This window comes from Sarcophilus harrisii, chromosome 4, assembly GCF_902635505.1.
Source record: "Sarcophilus harrisii chromosome 4, mSarHar1.11, whole genome shotgun sequence".
Lineage (NCBI taxonomy): Eukaryota > Metazoa > Chordata > Mammalia > Dasyuromorphia > Dasyuridae > Sarcophilus > Sarcophilus harrisii.
In genome coordinates, this window is record NC_045429.1 from 10,758,569 (window position 1) to 10,773,425 (window position 14,857).

The window sequence follows — 14,857 nt, forward strand, 5'->3', positions numbered from 1 at the left end:
AGATGCCATCTGGGATTCCCCAAGTCATGAGCTTTTGGCCAACTTCCTGTAACCTTGGTTTTCTTGCTTTAAAAAAAAAGGAGACTGAACAAAGCCTGGGATGGGCACCTGTGGCTCGGGGGGAGGCTGGAGGGTCTCATGGCGGGGGTGTCTCTGCACTGACTCCTCTCGTTTACAAGCAGAGGGGCCTCCAGAGTGAAAGTGGTCAAGGAGAGGGATGAGTGACGCTCAGAAGGACCTCACAACACCAACAGCCTCCTTAGAATTAAAATCAAGACAATCCTCAGGTGTCTCCTCAGACTGGGAAACTGTCAAATATGAGAAAAGACTGGAACAGAAGTGGGAGCAAAAACCACAAACAAAACTAAATATGGCATCATCATAACACGCAGCCTTAGACCTGGAGAAACAGTTCAGGAAACTCACCTCCTGCCTTCTCTGAGAGGTGGGGACCGCAGCTTTGGAGCGGGGGCTATGCCAATGAACAGACAATGTGCTCTTTGGTTTTGTTGGACTTTTTCCTTCTTTTTTCTGTTACAAGGAGGGCCTAGTGGGATGGTGGATAAAAAATATATGTTTGGAAATCAATATGATATAAAAACAAAAGATTTCAATAACATGTTTTAAAATAACAATTGTCACCTTTAATTAAAAAAAAAAAAAAAGCATTGTGGGGAAAGCCTGAGTGGGCTTCAGAGAGCTTCTAGGTCAGTCTCTTTCTTTTAAAGGAGAGGGACTGATAATCCAGGAAGGCTTCTGGACCTGCTCATGATTACCCAGGTGACAAGAGACCCACCTACTATGTGCTCCCTGGCCCTCAGATTGGAGGTTTGGGGCTTTGGTCCATACCTTGCTCTTCTGAGGAAATGAATAATTAAAGGATGAAAAAAAAATCCTCATGTGGTCCAGTAAGTCAGCTCTCAGCATCATTCTACAATCAGTGGGGAAGAATAAGCAAAAATAACACCCCCCAGGGGGCAGCTGGGCTGCACAGTGGATGGAGCATCAGCCATGAAGTCAGAAAGCCTGAGTTCAAATCTGGCCTCAGACACTTAACACTTTCTGGCTGTGTGACCAGGGGCAAGTCACTTAGCCCCAATTGCCTCAGCAAAAACAAACAAATGAATGAATGAATGGATGGATGGATGGATGGATGAATCAATTAATTAATGGAAATATGATATAAAAACAAAAAAAAAACAACACTCTCCCCTTACCCTGTTCTCTTTGTGCTAGGTCCTGCTGTTACAAATAGAATAAATGAATTAAGCACTTACTGTGTGCCAGGCACTGTGTTAGGAGCCAGGGGGATATACAAAGACACGAATGAAACAGTCACAACCCTAAAGGAGCTCTCACCGTCATTCTATGATACCGGGTTCAGTGCAGATTCACGTTGTGGTCAAAAGTTATCCAAGGGGGAAGGCGGTTCTGGAATTGCTACAACTATCAGGAAGAACTGGACTCTCCTTTCTTAGCTGAACCTTGATGGAGGGTGAAGAAAAATTTGTGTGTGAGAGAGAGACAGAGACACAGAGAGAGAGAAACAGAGAGACACAGAGAGACAGAGAGAGACAGAGAGACAGAGACAGAGAGAGAGAGAGAGACAGAGCTAGAGACACACAGAAAGAAACAGAGACAGAGAGAGACAAGGAAGAGAGAGAGACAGAGAGAGACAGAGAGAGACAGAGACAGAGAGAGAGACAGAGAGACAGAGCTAGAGACACACAGAAAGAAACAGAGACAGAGAGAGACAAGGAAGAGAGAGAGACAGAGAGAGACAGAGAGAGAGACAGAGAGACAGAGAGAGAGACAGAGAGACAGAGAGAGACAGAGAGAGAGAGAGGAGAAAGAGAGAGACAGACAGAGAGACGGACAGAGACAGAAAGAGAGACAGAAACTGAGAGAGACAGAGACACAGAGAGAGGGAGGGAGGGAGCGGGAGAGAGAGAGGATGTAAGGACATGCTTAAGCCTGGAGGAAGGAAGCTGTTGGCAAAACAAAGGGTGACTTTGGCGTCTAAACAAACCGAGAAGAAACGTATTCCAGGCACGTCCCGGCTTGCTCAGAGACCAGCCCTCAGCCTCTCTGACTCTATCGGGGGCCACAGGCACGGAGCATCTCTGTCTCTGTCTGTCTGTCTGTCTCTCTCTCTCACACACACACACACACACACACACACACACACACACACGGCCCTCTATATCACCTCGCCCACAAGTGGGTAGTGACCTGCCTGAGGCCCAGGGTCTCTGATCCCCAACCACTGGGTCACCCAGCCTCTTCAGAATGATCTTGGCTGATCCTCAAGGCATTTTCCAAGTGCAGTGGAAAGAGCCTTGGGTTCAAATCCTGGCTCTGGGACCCAGAGGTCAAGTCACTCCCCATTCGCCCCAGGTCCTTTCTAGCCCTCGCCCCAACCTGTTCTGCGACAGCCCAGACTTGGGAGCCAGGGACGCAGCTGGAGCCCAGTCCGGGGCCTTTTGCCTCCTGGCTCTGTGGCTTTGGGAAGCCAACACAGCCTCTCTGAGCCTGATTACCTCCTCTCTAACCGTGGCCGGGAGTATTTGTGATGCGGCCCTCGCGGTGATTGGCCAATGGTGGGGCTAACACAAACCACCGACGATGTTCACACGGAAAGTGGGGGGAGGCAAAGGGGGGAACTTTCCAGGTGGCCAAGATCAACGGGACAGGCTCCCCGACTACTACACACAAGACCCTGGAGCACGTCTGGGCTGAGGAGGGGGAGTCTGAAGTCCGGCTCTGGTTCCATTACTGACGTGAGCACGGGGAAGCTGCTTGCCCTTTCTGAGCCTCAGTTTCCTTATCTGTAAAAGGAGACCACTTCTTGTTCCGGCATCCCACTTAATGGCACCGTTACTTCCCCAAGAGAAGACAGGAAAGAAGAACCAAGAAGGGGCAGAGTGTCCAGGCCCAAAGCCTGAAACGCCCCTTCGGAGATCCACGGAGACGCTCTCCCTGAGGACCACGTGCAGTGGCCCAGTGGACACAGCTGAGAGCGCTGGAGCTTTGGGACCCGCTAGGCCGTGCGTTATATCCCTGTGCACCGGAGCCGCACCGGGACTGTTAATACTGTTTTCTGATTTCCAACAAACCCTGCGCTAGGAGTAAAATGTGGCGATTAATGGTAGGTTCTGAATTTAATGAAAAGTGTCCTTAAAAGTCCAGAAAGCCCCTCAAAAAGCTCCAAAGAGACCTGCCTTTTTCTCAACCCCAGCTATGATCATGTCCTGATTCACTGGGATTTCCTGAGACCGAAATATTCTTTGCACAATAGTAAACAAGTATAATACTAACACCGAAGAGCTGGTTTCTGGGAAAATAACAACATTAATTCTTTCACTTTTTACAACCGGTTTTAAAGTTGCCAGAAAATTAAGAACGAGCATCTTACACGACCGATAGTATAGTTATCAAAATTTTCTTCCCCACTGAAAGGATTATTGCTGGGCAAAAATACAATTTTTATTCATTAGTGCTTGTGATAAACTTGCAGTTATATTATATGATTTTTTTTTTGCCAGATGCGCAATGAAAGGCTTATAGAAAGAGCAGAAATACCACATAAATGCACGTCAAATTTTGTTAAATTTCTTGGTACAAAATGTCTAAACCAACTGAAAAATGGGTACTTTGTATAGGATTTTCTAGGTACACTAATGCTGCCTTCCATAGAAACAGATGCTCAACAAACACGCCATTTGCGGACAACCCAAGGGGAAGGGATGCTGTATAAAAGAGGCTATTTAGTTTGTTCCAAACCAACAGTACCTAAGAAAGTATCATATTTCTAGATCTGTATTTCAACTTAATTTTATTTGATTGAAACAATAAAAAATTTGACATTTAAAAAAAAAAATAAGACAGTCACACTGGCTGACCTCTAAAAATCTTTCCACATCTGTTTCTATGACCTAAATCCTGGGTCTGCCAGGATTAGGAGAATCAGCCATATGGAACTGGACTCCCTGATGGCTCCAGGTCTTTTTCCTTTCAACTCAATCAGTTCTACATTTATTAAGGAACATGTCAGATTCTGGGGAAACAATGGCAGAGGGGGATCCAGCAGCTGTCCTCAAGGGGTTTATGTTCTGCCTCAGAGACAGAATATGCATATGTATATTTAATAAAATATAATAATATATTATATATAATAAAATAAAGAGTATATATACGTATATATAATAAAAGATATACATGAAAACCCTTAAAGCCAGGCTATTTGGGAAGAGAGTCTAAAATATATGTATATATATTCTACATATGTATATAGAATAAAATATAATAATATATGTATATATAATAAAATAAAGAGTATATATATGTATATATTATAAGAGATATACATGAAAACCTTTAAGAGCCAGGATATTTGGGAAGAGAGTCTAAAATATATGTATATATATATTCTACATACAGATATAGAATAAAATATAATAATATATGTATATATAATAAAATAAAGAGTATATATATATTATATATAATAAAAGATATACATGAAAACCTTTAAGAGCCAGGGTATTTGGGAAGAGAGTCTAAAATATATGTATATATATTCTACATATGTATATAGAATAAAATATAATAAAATAAAGAATATGTATATATAATAAAATATATACGCGAGAACCCTTAAGAGCCAGGGTATTTGGGAATAGAGTCTAAAATATATGTATAAATATTCTACATATGTATATAGAATAAAATATAATAAAATAAAGTATCTATATGTACATGTATATATAATAAGAGAACCCTTAAGAGCTGGGGTATTTGGGGAAGAGAGTCTAGAAGCTCTGCAGGGAGCGTTGAGGAATACACAGGAGCATAGTTACCCTAGATCAGAGCGCCTTGGTGTGCAATTCTGCATTTGTGTAGCACTGTGTTCTGCTTGTTTCACAGCTGGTTTTCCCAGATTAATACATTCATTCTTACCCTGAGCAGATATTTATCACTCCCTTATTTGCACAAGGTACTAAAGCTTCACCATGTTCCTAATTACCCAGCACTGCGCTAGCTTCCTAGCAGATGGCCAATGAGTGCTTACTAGTCAAAGAATGCATCCACATGGTCATTAAAAAAAAAAAAAAAAACTCATTTGACAAATGTGCTTTGAGTTCTGGATTCCAATCCTGACCTCCCCAAAAAGCTTGATTCAGAAATGATAACTGCTAACTTTTACATGGTACTTGAGGATCTCGAACATTTTACACATATTGTCTTTTGATCGACCCTTATAACACTGTGAAGTGGGGGCTAAATTAGTTCTCTTTGTCAGGTGAGGAAACAGAAGCAGAGAGTGGTTAAGTCAGAGAGCCTTGTGTTCAAATTCAGACTTAAATATTTACTCTGTTTTAATTTCCTCATCTGTAAAATGGGGACAATAATAGCATCTATTATTGTGGTATTTATTTATTTATTATTGGGAGATAATTATTATTACCTCCCAATATTGTGGTGGAGATTGAATGAAATCATATTTGTAAAATGTTTTGAAAACCTTCAAGTGAATATAAGCATTAAATCTATGAAGGATTATGATTATTGCCATTGCTATTTTTCTGCCTCCATTTCCAGCTCTCTACCTCCAAGGAAAGGATGTTTCCATTATCTTTGCTCTCTCTTTGCCTGTTGAAACCCTACCCAGGGCTCAGAGACAAATCAGATGTGCCTTTTGGAAGGATCCCAGATGCCCAGTGGGTGACAAGGCCCCAACCTACCCCAAGCCTTTTATAGACCCCTTTTTGTTCCTCTTAAGGTATTGTCCTGTTATTATCTGTGTGGCCACAAGACCCTCCATAGAGCGTAAGCTGAAAGAGGGGCAGGAATCCTGGCTTGGCTCAGCTTTGTATCTCCCCCACAGGGCTGACTAGTGGGGGGCTCTGGATCAGAACACGCTGAGGAAATGTTCCTGGCTGCTATTGGAGGGTCCTTGATCTCAGGTGGAGAAGGCAGCGACTCTCCGGAGGCACTCCTTGTCCTCCTCATGCGTGCTTGGGTAATAATCACAAGGGCACCTCCTGGGCTTTCGTAAAATCTGCTTGGAGTGCAGCTGGGTGGGGAGGTGCCCAGGCTCACAGCGGACAAAGAGAGGTCAAAGAGGAAAATCGGGGTGGTGGGGCCAGCAGTCCTAGTTCAAGGTCTCTGCTGGTAGACCCGACAATGGGAGCCCTCCGAGCCCAGGGAGGAGCCAACTCCCCCACGAGACCCAAAGGGGCTGACTTACCAGCCCAGAACTCAGTCCAGTTTAAGACATACTTGCTAGTTCATTGATAGGCATCTTATATCTGGGTGGCCCAGTGTACAGAGTGCCAGAGACAGGGAACACTCAACTTCTTGAGTCCAAATCTGATCTCAGATACTTACCAGCTTGGGCCAGTCACTTCACTCAGTTTGCCTTAGTTTCCCTATCTGTAAAATGAGCTAGAGAAGGAAATGGCAAACCATCCCAGCATCTTTGCCAAGAAAAACCCCAATGGATCAGGAAAAGTCAAACACAAAAAACAACATCTTATATCAATTTAGTTTAGTTTAGATTTTTTTTTTGTTGAGGCAATCAGGGTTAAGTGATCTACCCAGCTAGGAAATATTAAGTGTCTGAAGCCAGTTTTGAACTCAGGCCCTGTGCTCTATCCACTGTGCCATTTAGCTGCCCCTTCATTATTCACATGTTGTCTTCCCCAATAGAATGTAAGCTTCTTTTGGGCAGGGTCCATTTCTAATAGCTGGCATAGTAGGTCCTTAATAATGCTTGTTCATTCATTCATTGATATTTTTTCAATTTCTCATTATAATGAACATAAACTTTTTTTCAATTTCTGATTATAATGAGAAACTTGAAGAATGAAAAGTTGGGAAACTCAAACAGTGGGAGGGAGGCGGTTCATTCCCACAGGCGTGGACAACTGTGGGGTCTGCACTGAAACATGGCCACAGCCTGGCCCTGGCAAATCAACAACTGCAGCAAAAACCGCTGATGTTGTGGGGGATGTCAGAAGTCTGGCTCTGCATTTGTTGATGCTGAAAGGGAAAGGACCTCAGAGCCCATGATCAACAATTCAACAAAGTTTATCATACCTTAATAACATCTAGTCATCATGGTATGGGATTAGATTATATCCCTTCTATCAAAAGGTCTCTTAGGTCCCTTCTAGTTCTTGACCTTTGATCCCATGATGCTCAATAATTACTCATCCTAGACATTGAGATCTAAAAGGAAAAATCAAAATGTCCCTGTTCTTGAGGAACTTACATGCTAATGGAACTCTTCTAGAATTCTGCTCACAACCTGAAAGCTTCAATATTTCCTACAGCATCCACGATGGAGAAGTTATCTACCTTCTTCTGCTGAATACTTCCAATGATGGAACCTTGAGACCAAGATTCCGTTCTGTGTTGGCTGCCATTTTGCTCTTTCGGCTTAAAATGAGCAGAAAGATCTTTTTCAAATGAATGACCATCTAGCCATTTAAGCAGGATTTATAAAGTTGATTTAAAAAACAAACAAAACACTCAAAGGTAGGATTTTAAGCAGGCTATTAGGGAACTTGATCCAACATTGTTTCCCCTTGATCTTTTTTTGGATATTAACTCTATTATCTATGTTTTAACTATTCCTCTCAATTTCCTATTTGCTATAAGTTTGGGAAGTGTGCCTTGCCATCTGTGGTTTTATGCCAGTCATGATTACGAATAGGGACTGAAACTATGATTTTAATGGGTTAGGAACCTCCCTCTACCAATGTCTGTTGGTACCTTCTCTGCAATTTATAGACACAGTTACTCAAAAAAAGGAAGTGACTTGCCTGGGGTCACACAGCGGTACATAAGCCATCACTCCCTACTTCTCAAAGCAACTCATTCTATTGTGGGAAAGCTTAAAATTTGGAAGAACACAGCAGATCTTTCATTTTTGTTGCATTTGAATCAATTTGTTGAATGGAATCGATTTATTCAGCAACTCACCAAAGTTATTTCTTAATTTTCAATCCCAAGGACCAGAAAAACCAGTCCGGAAGCCTGGCGGACCAGTTTACCTTTGCCTGTCCCCAGATTGCCTGGAGAGGAATACCTTTTCAAGTGAAGTCATGATCATTGTGTCGCTGCCAGGCTCGCCAATGGGATCACCACGTGTGTCCCACGTCAGGCTATCGGGGTCTCACCCTCGCCCCAGACAGCAGACATACCCACGCAGACACATGCACGCATCTGAATCTCTTAAAATCTTAAATTTCTTAAAATCTGAGTTTTTAAATCTGAGTCTCTTAAAAATCTTAAGTTTCTTAAAATCTGAGTTTCCAAGAACAGAGAGACTTTCTTTGACCCCGAATGCTTGTCTTGGTTATGAGCTGATGGTGTTTTAGCTTTTAGAACTGACCGAGGCGCCTTTTAGCCACCAGCTGGGAAGTCAAGCCAGCAAGCATTTATTAAGTGTTTACTATGTACCAAATGTTACACTAAGTCCTGGGGAAAGCAGCAGGGATGAAGCTTGTTAGCCCCCAACTCTGAACGTAATAAATGGGAAGGAGAGGAGATGTTGGTGTCCAAAACCCAAAAAAGAATAAAAAAAACATCCTGTTAGAAAGGACCGTAGATTGTACACAGTGACAGCAAGATTATGGGATGATTAATTCTGACAAAATAGAGAGGTGATTCAGACCAGTCTCAATGATCTTATGATGAAGAGAGCCATCTGCACCCAGAGAGGACTATGGGAACTGAGTGTGGATCACAACATAGTATTTTCACCTTTTTGTTGTTTGCTTGCTTTTTTATTCTTTCTCATTTTTTTCCTTTTTGATCTGATTTTTTTTTGTGCAGCAAGAGAATTGTATAAATATATATAGAAGAATTAATATATGTAACCTATATTGAATTACTTTCCATCTACAGCAAGTAGGGGAAAGAGAGGGAGAAAAACATTTGGAACACAAGGTTTTGCAAGGGTAAAGGCTGAAAATTGTCTATGTATGTATTTTGAAAATAAAAAAAAAACTTTAATTAAAAAAGGGACCTTACAGATCATTTTATTTTTTTTTAATTTTTAAAGTAGCCATTTTTAAATGTCTACTTTATTAATTAAAATTTAATTTAAAAATTAACTATTTTTTTCTCTCCCACATTCCCCCCATACACACACACACACACACACACACACACACACACACACACACACACACACACTGGGGAAAAAAAAAAGGAGAAAAAGCCAATACTTATAACAGCCATCCATGACCAATCAGAACAAACCGCCAGGCTGGCCAGTTGGCCCTGGGGGTCTCCTTCTGCCTCTTCCATCCGTCATCACCTCTCCGGATGGAGAGAGCACCCTTTAGCCCTGGTTCACTCCATTAATGTTAGGACAGCAGCATGATTCATGCCAGAGCCTTCATTTCACAGTGAAAGCAGCAGAACAGAGAAGAGATGGGAATGAGTCTCTGGGAAGTCACAGAACATAAATTTGAATCCAAGTTGGCAATGGGCATTTATTAAATGCCTACTGTGGGCCTGGCATTGGTCTAAACACTGAGGATAAAGAAAACTTCTTTTAAGCACTTATTATGCTCCAGGCAGTGGGATCAGAAAGCAGAAATGAGACATTCTCTGACCTCGGAGAGTTTACATTCTCCTGGAGAGCTGAAAAGATCCAGATTGAAAACTACGACCTATATTATTTTTAAAGCATACAATTAAGTAATTATAATGGAAAACTTGGCTTGCTGAGTGCATTAGATGGGCACCTAAGTGGTGCAATGGACAGAGCACTGGGCCTGGAGGAAACACAGACCCTAGCTGTGTGATCCAGCAAACACTTCATTTCTGCCCACCCCAATATTCTCATCTGTAAAATGGGCTTAATAACCTTCCAGGGGGTCAAATGATATTATATTTGTATGACACTTAGCCCCCTTGTTGGGCTTATAGTCAGTGCTTAATAAATGTTTTTTCTACAGAAGGGGAAAGACTGTTAGCTGTTGGAGCATTTAGGGCAGGCTCCCAGGAAGCTTTTGGCTTTGGTTTTAAAGGCTGGGTGGAAAATTAATAGTTCTAGAAAGGGGAAAAGGAGGAAAACGGAGGTGGGCAACCATAGGTGCATTCAGGGTCAGAAAGAAGTCCAGTGGGACTGAGCACGGAGGGTGCGGATGGAGGGGAAGGCTTTGGATCATAAACAAGCTTGAATATGGGGATCCAAATAAGAAAGCCCCGATGATGTGCCAGGCACTGAGGGGACACAAAGACCTTCCCCCCAGAAGACCGCTGTTCTATTGGATGTCAGATCAAAGACTTATCTTCAGCTGAGAAACCACCAGGACTCATCCTTTGCCCCCAGATCCTCCCTTCTTCTTCCCTCGGCCATTTCCACCATCCTCCCAGGCGCCCGAGTCCTGAACGTGAGTCATCCTTGTCTCCCCACATTCAACCCCCACAGTCAACCTTTGCCAGATCCTGTCATTTCTCATTTCACAACCGTCTACGTCCTCTCCTTGGCTCTCGGAACATCCCCAGCACAGCCCCCAGGACCTTCTACTCATCTTCTTGGCTTGGATCCTCCCGCCCCAGCCTATCTCTACTCCGCTTCCTCAAAGGGTCCCACACAGGCAGCCCCGGGAGATTCTAGAGTATTTACAGGATCAGATACAAAATCCCCTGTTTGGGATGTAAAGCCCTCCACAGCCTGGGTGGTCCTCCAGGCTTCCCCTTTCCTCCACACCCACTTTGGATGCAACAGCTCTTCTCCCAAGCTGCAGCATCTCCCGTCTCCAGGCATTGGCTATTCTGTCTACTGAGAATGCTCTGACTCCAACTGAGTCCCTTGAGTGCAGTGACAGTATTTTGCCTCTTTTTTGAGTCCCCGGGACTTAGTTCGGAGCCTGCAAAGACTAAATATTTGTTAGTCGATCAAATGATTGACTCTTAGAATATCTAGCTTCACTGTTGGTGCAGTTCACTCCGATTCAACCATCCTGTAGAATAATTTGGAATTATGGCCAAAGGACTATAAAGACATTCAAACTTAGATCTGGCAACATCCTTACTAGGTCTGTATCCCAAAAGAGATTAAAAAAAACATAGGAAAAGGACCTATATGTAAAAATATATATTTATGGCAATACTTTTCTGGAGGCAGGGAGTCGAAAATTGGGAGGATGCTCATCAACTGGGGAATAGCTGAACAAATTGTGCTAAACTATTGTGCTGGAAGAAATGATGAGCAGGATGCCCTTGGAAAAGCCTGAAAAGACTTCCATGTAAAGAGAAATGTAGTGTGGACAAAATAATAGTAATATTGTAAGATCGGTGGTGAACGACTTGGCTCTTCTCAGCAATACAATAATCCAAGACAACTCTGAAAACCTTATGATAAAAAAGCTCTCCATTCTGGAGAAAGAAGTAATTGTGTTTGAATATGGATTGAATCATACTTTTACTTCATTTTTTCTTGAGGATTTTTTTTTTGGTCTAAAGAACTACTGGTATTGTATATGGACTGAAGCGTACTTTTTATTTCCTTCATTTTTCTTGAGGGTTTTTTTTTTGGTCTATGTTTTCTTTCACAACATGACTGTTATGGAAATGTTTTGCACGACTCCACTTGTGTAATCTATATCAAATTGCTTGCCTTCTCAATGAGAGGTGTGGAGAGAGAGGAAAGGAAAAAACCTGGAACTTGGAGTTTTAAAAACAAACACTTAAAATTGTTTTTACGTGTAACTGAGGAAAAATAAAATAGTAAATATAAAAAAGAATACCTAGCTTTCTTAAGACTCAGCTCAAGATTCACCCTCTGTGGGATGCTTTTTATGGAGCCTGGTACTGATCTTTCCCTGGCGAAAGTATGTGCTTTATTTTAAATGCATGGATTTGTGCTTATGTTGAATCCCTCATAAGAAGGTAAATTCTTAGGAGGCAGGGTTTTTTTTTTCCCTCCTTTTTCTTTGATCCTTGGCCTTTAACATATTGCCTCACACACTGGATGAAAATAATAGAACTGTGACTTGTGCTGTGTACATTGAGGTGAACTTCAGTAATTATCACCAGAAAAAAAAAAGCAGTAAAAAGTAGCTTCAAATAAATATTTACAAAGGAATTCATTCAGAGCTGGGGGAAAGACAGAACCGATGGAATATAGTGGCCCAAGAACTCATGTAGGCTGTTGTCCTTCCTTCTCAAAGAGACCCATGATAATAAGGAGGTGACGCCATGACCTGCAAGTGAATTGGACTTAAGTGAGGGAGGGCTGGGCAAGGTCACGGGCCTCACTCCTCCAGAGATATCTGGGTCAGTGGCCAAATCTGGATCAGGATGACTGGAGATGGCCTGGATGCAATGGGAGAACTTGCCCTTTTTAAGCTAAGGTCTCCAACAGGTCTCAGTTTGACTGAAACGATGCCCATTCACTAATTAGGACTAGGTAAGAAATGAGGCAAAAAATGGACTCTTTTACATATTAAAAAAAAAGCAATAAAACAAAACGAAAAATAATAATAATAAAAAAATAAATCAGTCTATAAGGGGAAGACCCTCTGTGTTTCTACCATTTATATTCACTCTGAATCCAAACCATGATCAACTAACTAGGGTTTGGTCTGGGATCTATTGTCGGCCAATCAGCAGAGCTGGAGTGATTTGGGTTTAAGGCCTGGTCCTTAAGAAAGAAATCTAACCTATGAACTCTACAACATCTTGGGAAATTTCAGAGATAAAAATTTGCATTTCTTTGGGCATTGCACCCACAGGTGCAATAGATAGGATACAGTAAGTGAGATACCCTGTGGGGGCTGAGAGAAAGGAAAGGAATGGAGAGGAGGGGGAGGATCACAGAGATAAAGAGGAGGTCAAATTATCTCTACAGCCAGAGACAGGTTTTCCATTTAGATAGAGAAAGCTCAGTATGTCAGTTTAACTTTACTTCCATATAAATAGGATTATCATTGTTTTTATTTCTTCTCTTAAAAACAACGGGGTAGAGTAGATTGAACAACAAAATTGGAGGTAGTTAATATTAATTATTATTGTTATTAATTTATTAATTCCTTGAATCATTGTAGGTAGGGGGTTGTATAAAAACCAGATAGCAAAGCCTTGGAATTGTATGTAAAGTGCTTTGTAAGTTGTAAATATTAATGAATGCTAGTTATTATTATCTTGAGACTGCTTATTATTTTATCATTATATTGATAATATCATAATATCAATATAATATATCTATATAATATGTAACATATTATATTATCATTATTTTGTTATTTTATTTTAATAAAATTATTTTTATTTTTATTATCTCTGCTTATTAACTATTGGGAAGGAACAGATTGGGAGCTAGAGAAAATCAGTCACTTGTGGATGATATGATCAAAGGATCTTAGATTTAGGGTGGGAAAGGATATTATTCTGCCCTATGGAGAGGCCCAGAGGGGAGGTCGGCACCAGAGGTGCTCTCCCTCCAAGATCCATGCTCATCCCCGGAGCCTCCAGCCCTGTGATGGGATCATGGCTCTGGATCGGGAAGGGCTTCGGGTCATCTGATCCAATCTCCTCACTCCTGGGACAGAGGAAAAGGAGGCTCAGAGTGTTCATTGGTCATTGATTGTAGACCCAATCCTGAGGGACCTCAGAGAGCATCAAGTCGGGTTAGGGTCGGACTCTATCAAGTCCTGGTGCTGGGCCCGGCCCGTAGGTACCTAGACCCACATGCCAGGCCGAAGCCTTTTACCTTTAACTGAGACCCAGACAGAATTCGCTCTTCCCCCCCGCCAACTTCTCCATTCTGCCATTTCTACTTTCCTCCCCGTGACACCCAAGTCCTGAAGGTGATTCATCCGTGTCTCCTCCCCCACACTCAACCCACACAGTTGATCCTTTGCCAGATCTGCTCTTTTCTAACTCCAAAGCCTGGAGTTAGAATGCTGGTTATTATTATTAACCTTCCCTTCACTTTACAAAGGAGAAAACAAGGGCCAGGAAGGCAAGTGAATGGCCTCAAGACATTCAGCATGAATGAATCGAGCCCAAACACTTGCCAAGCACTGTGCTCTGGCAGGTACTTCCTCTGTGTTTATTAAGCACCTACTATGTGCCCAGAACTATATACTCAAAGGTGACCTGGTCATAAAACAACCAAACAAAAATGAACCAATGTTCTTTTCTGCCAAAGGGGCAATAATTAGATCTCCTAGCGTTTGTTAACTTTTTTTGATTCTCACCAAAATCCATTTTGCATCTATCTCCTTACCCCCCCAGTGTAAGCTCCTTGAAAGAAAGGAATAATTCTTATTTATAGACTCCCTCGGAGTCTAGCACAAATTCTCGCACATAGTAGGCAGTTTATTGTGTTTATTGCCTGAATATATGAATGAAAAAAGAATAAAGCATCCCCTGTTCTTATGGCGTATTGGGATGGAGGCTTCAGGCTGTGAGTTTAAGGTGTTGCTTTCCCACTTAATCAGAAGGGAAGGACCTTCCTGATCCCGATCCAGTGGCTCCCCTTATTTGAGGGTTCACTCCCCAGTAAAGTGCCTCACTGACATTACAGTCCCATGTGGCTTTAGGATCCTGTGTAACGCCCGCAGAGCCCTTCCTGAGACACGAACACAACCCTCACACTCACAGCTGGCTGCCTTCCAAGCCAAGGGGCAGGAATCCGGACCCCGGCACTCCATGAAACCCTCCATTATCCCAAGAACGAGGCGTGCTGCAGCCCGAGACGTGACAGCTCAAGGGAGAGCCCCACCTCATCTCCTGCTGCAGGTACAGCCCGCTCGGTACAGGAAGTCTCGGGGGAGGTGGCTGCCTTTGCCCGGGGGCAGCCCCCCTCGGCAGGCCAGAGCTGACA

General features: G+C 42.4%; 1 long non-coding RNA gene across 1 annotated transcript in view; it reads right to left on the reverse strand.

The window, feature by feature from the left end:
• Positions 1–532: 532 nt before the first annotated feature.
• Positions 533–14,857, reverse strand: part of LOC116423532 — a 28,082-nt gene continuing 13,757 nt past the window's right edge. The window contains exons 2-3 of the long non-coding RNA XR_004234142.1: positions 1,360–1,484; positions 533–547 (exon numbers count right to left, since the gene is read on the reverse strand). This is a non-coding gene — a long non-coding RNA (uncharacterized LOC116423532). The remainder of the gene's footprint in view (positions 548–1,359; positions 1,485–14,857) is intronic.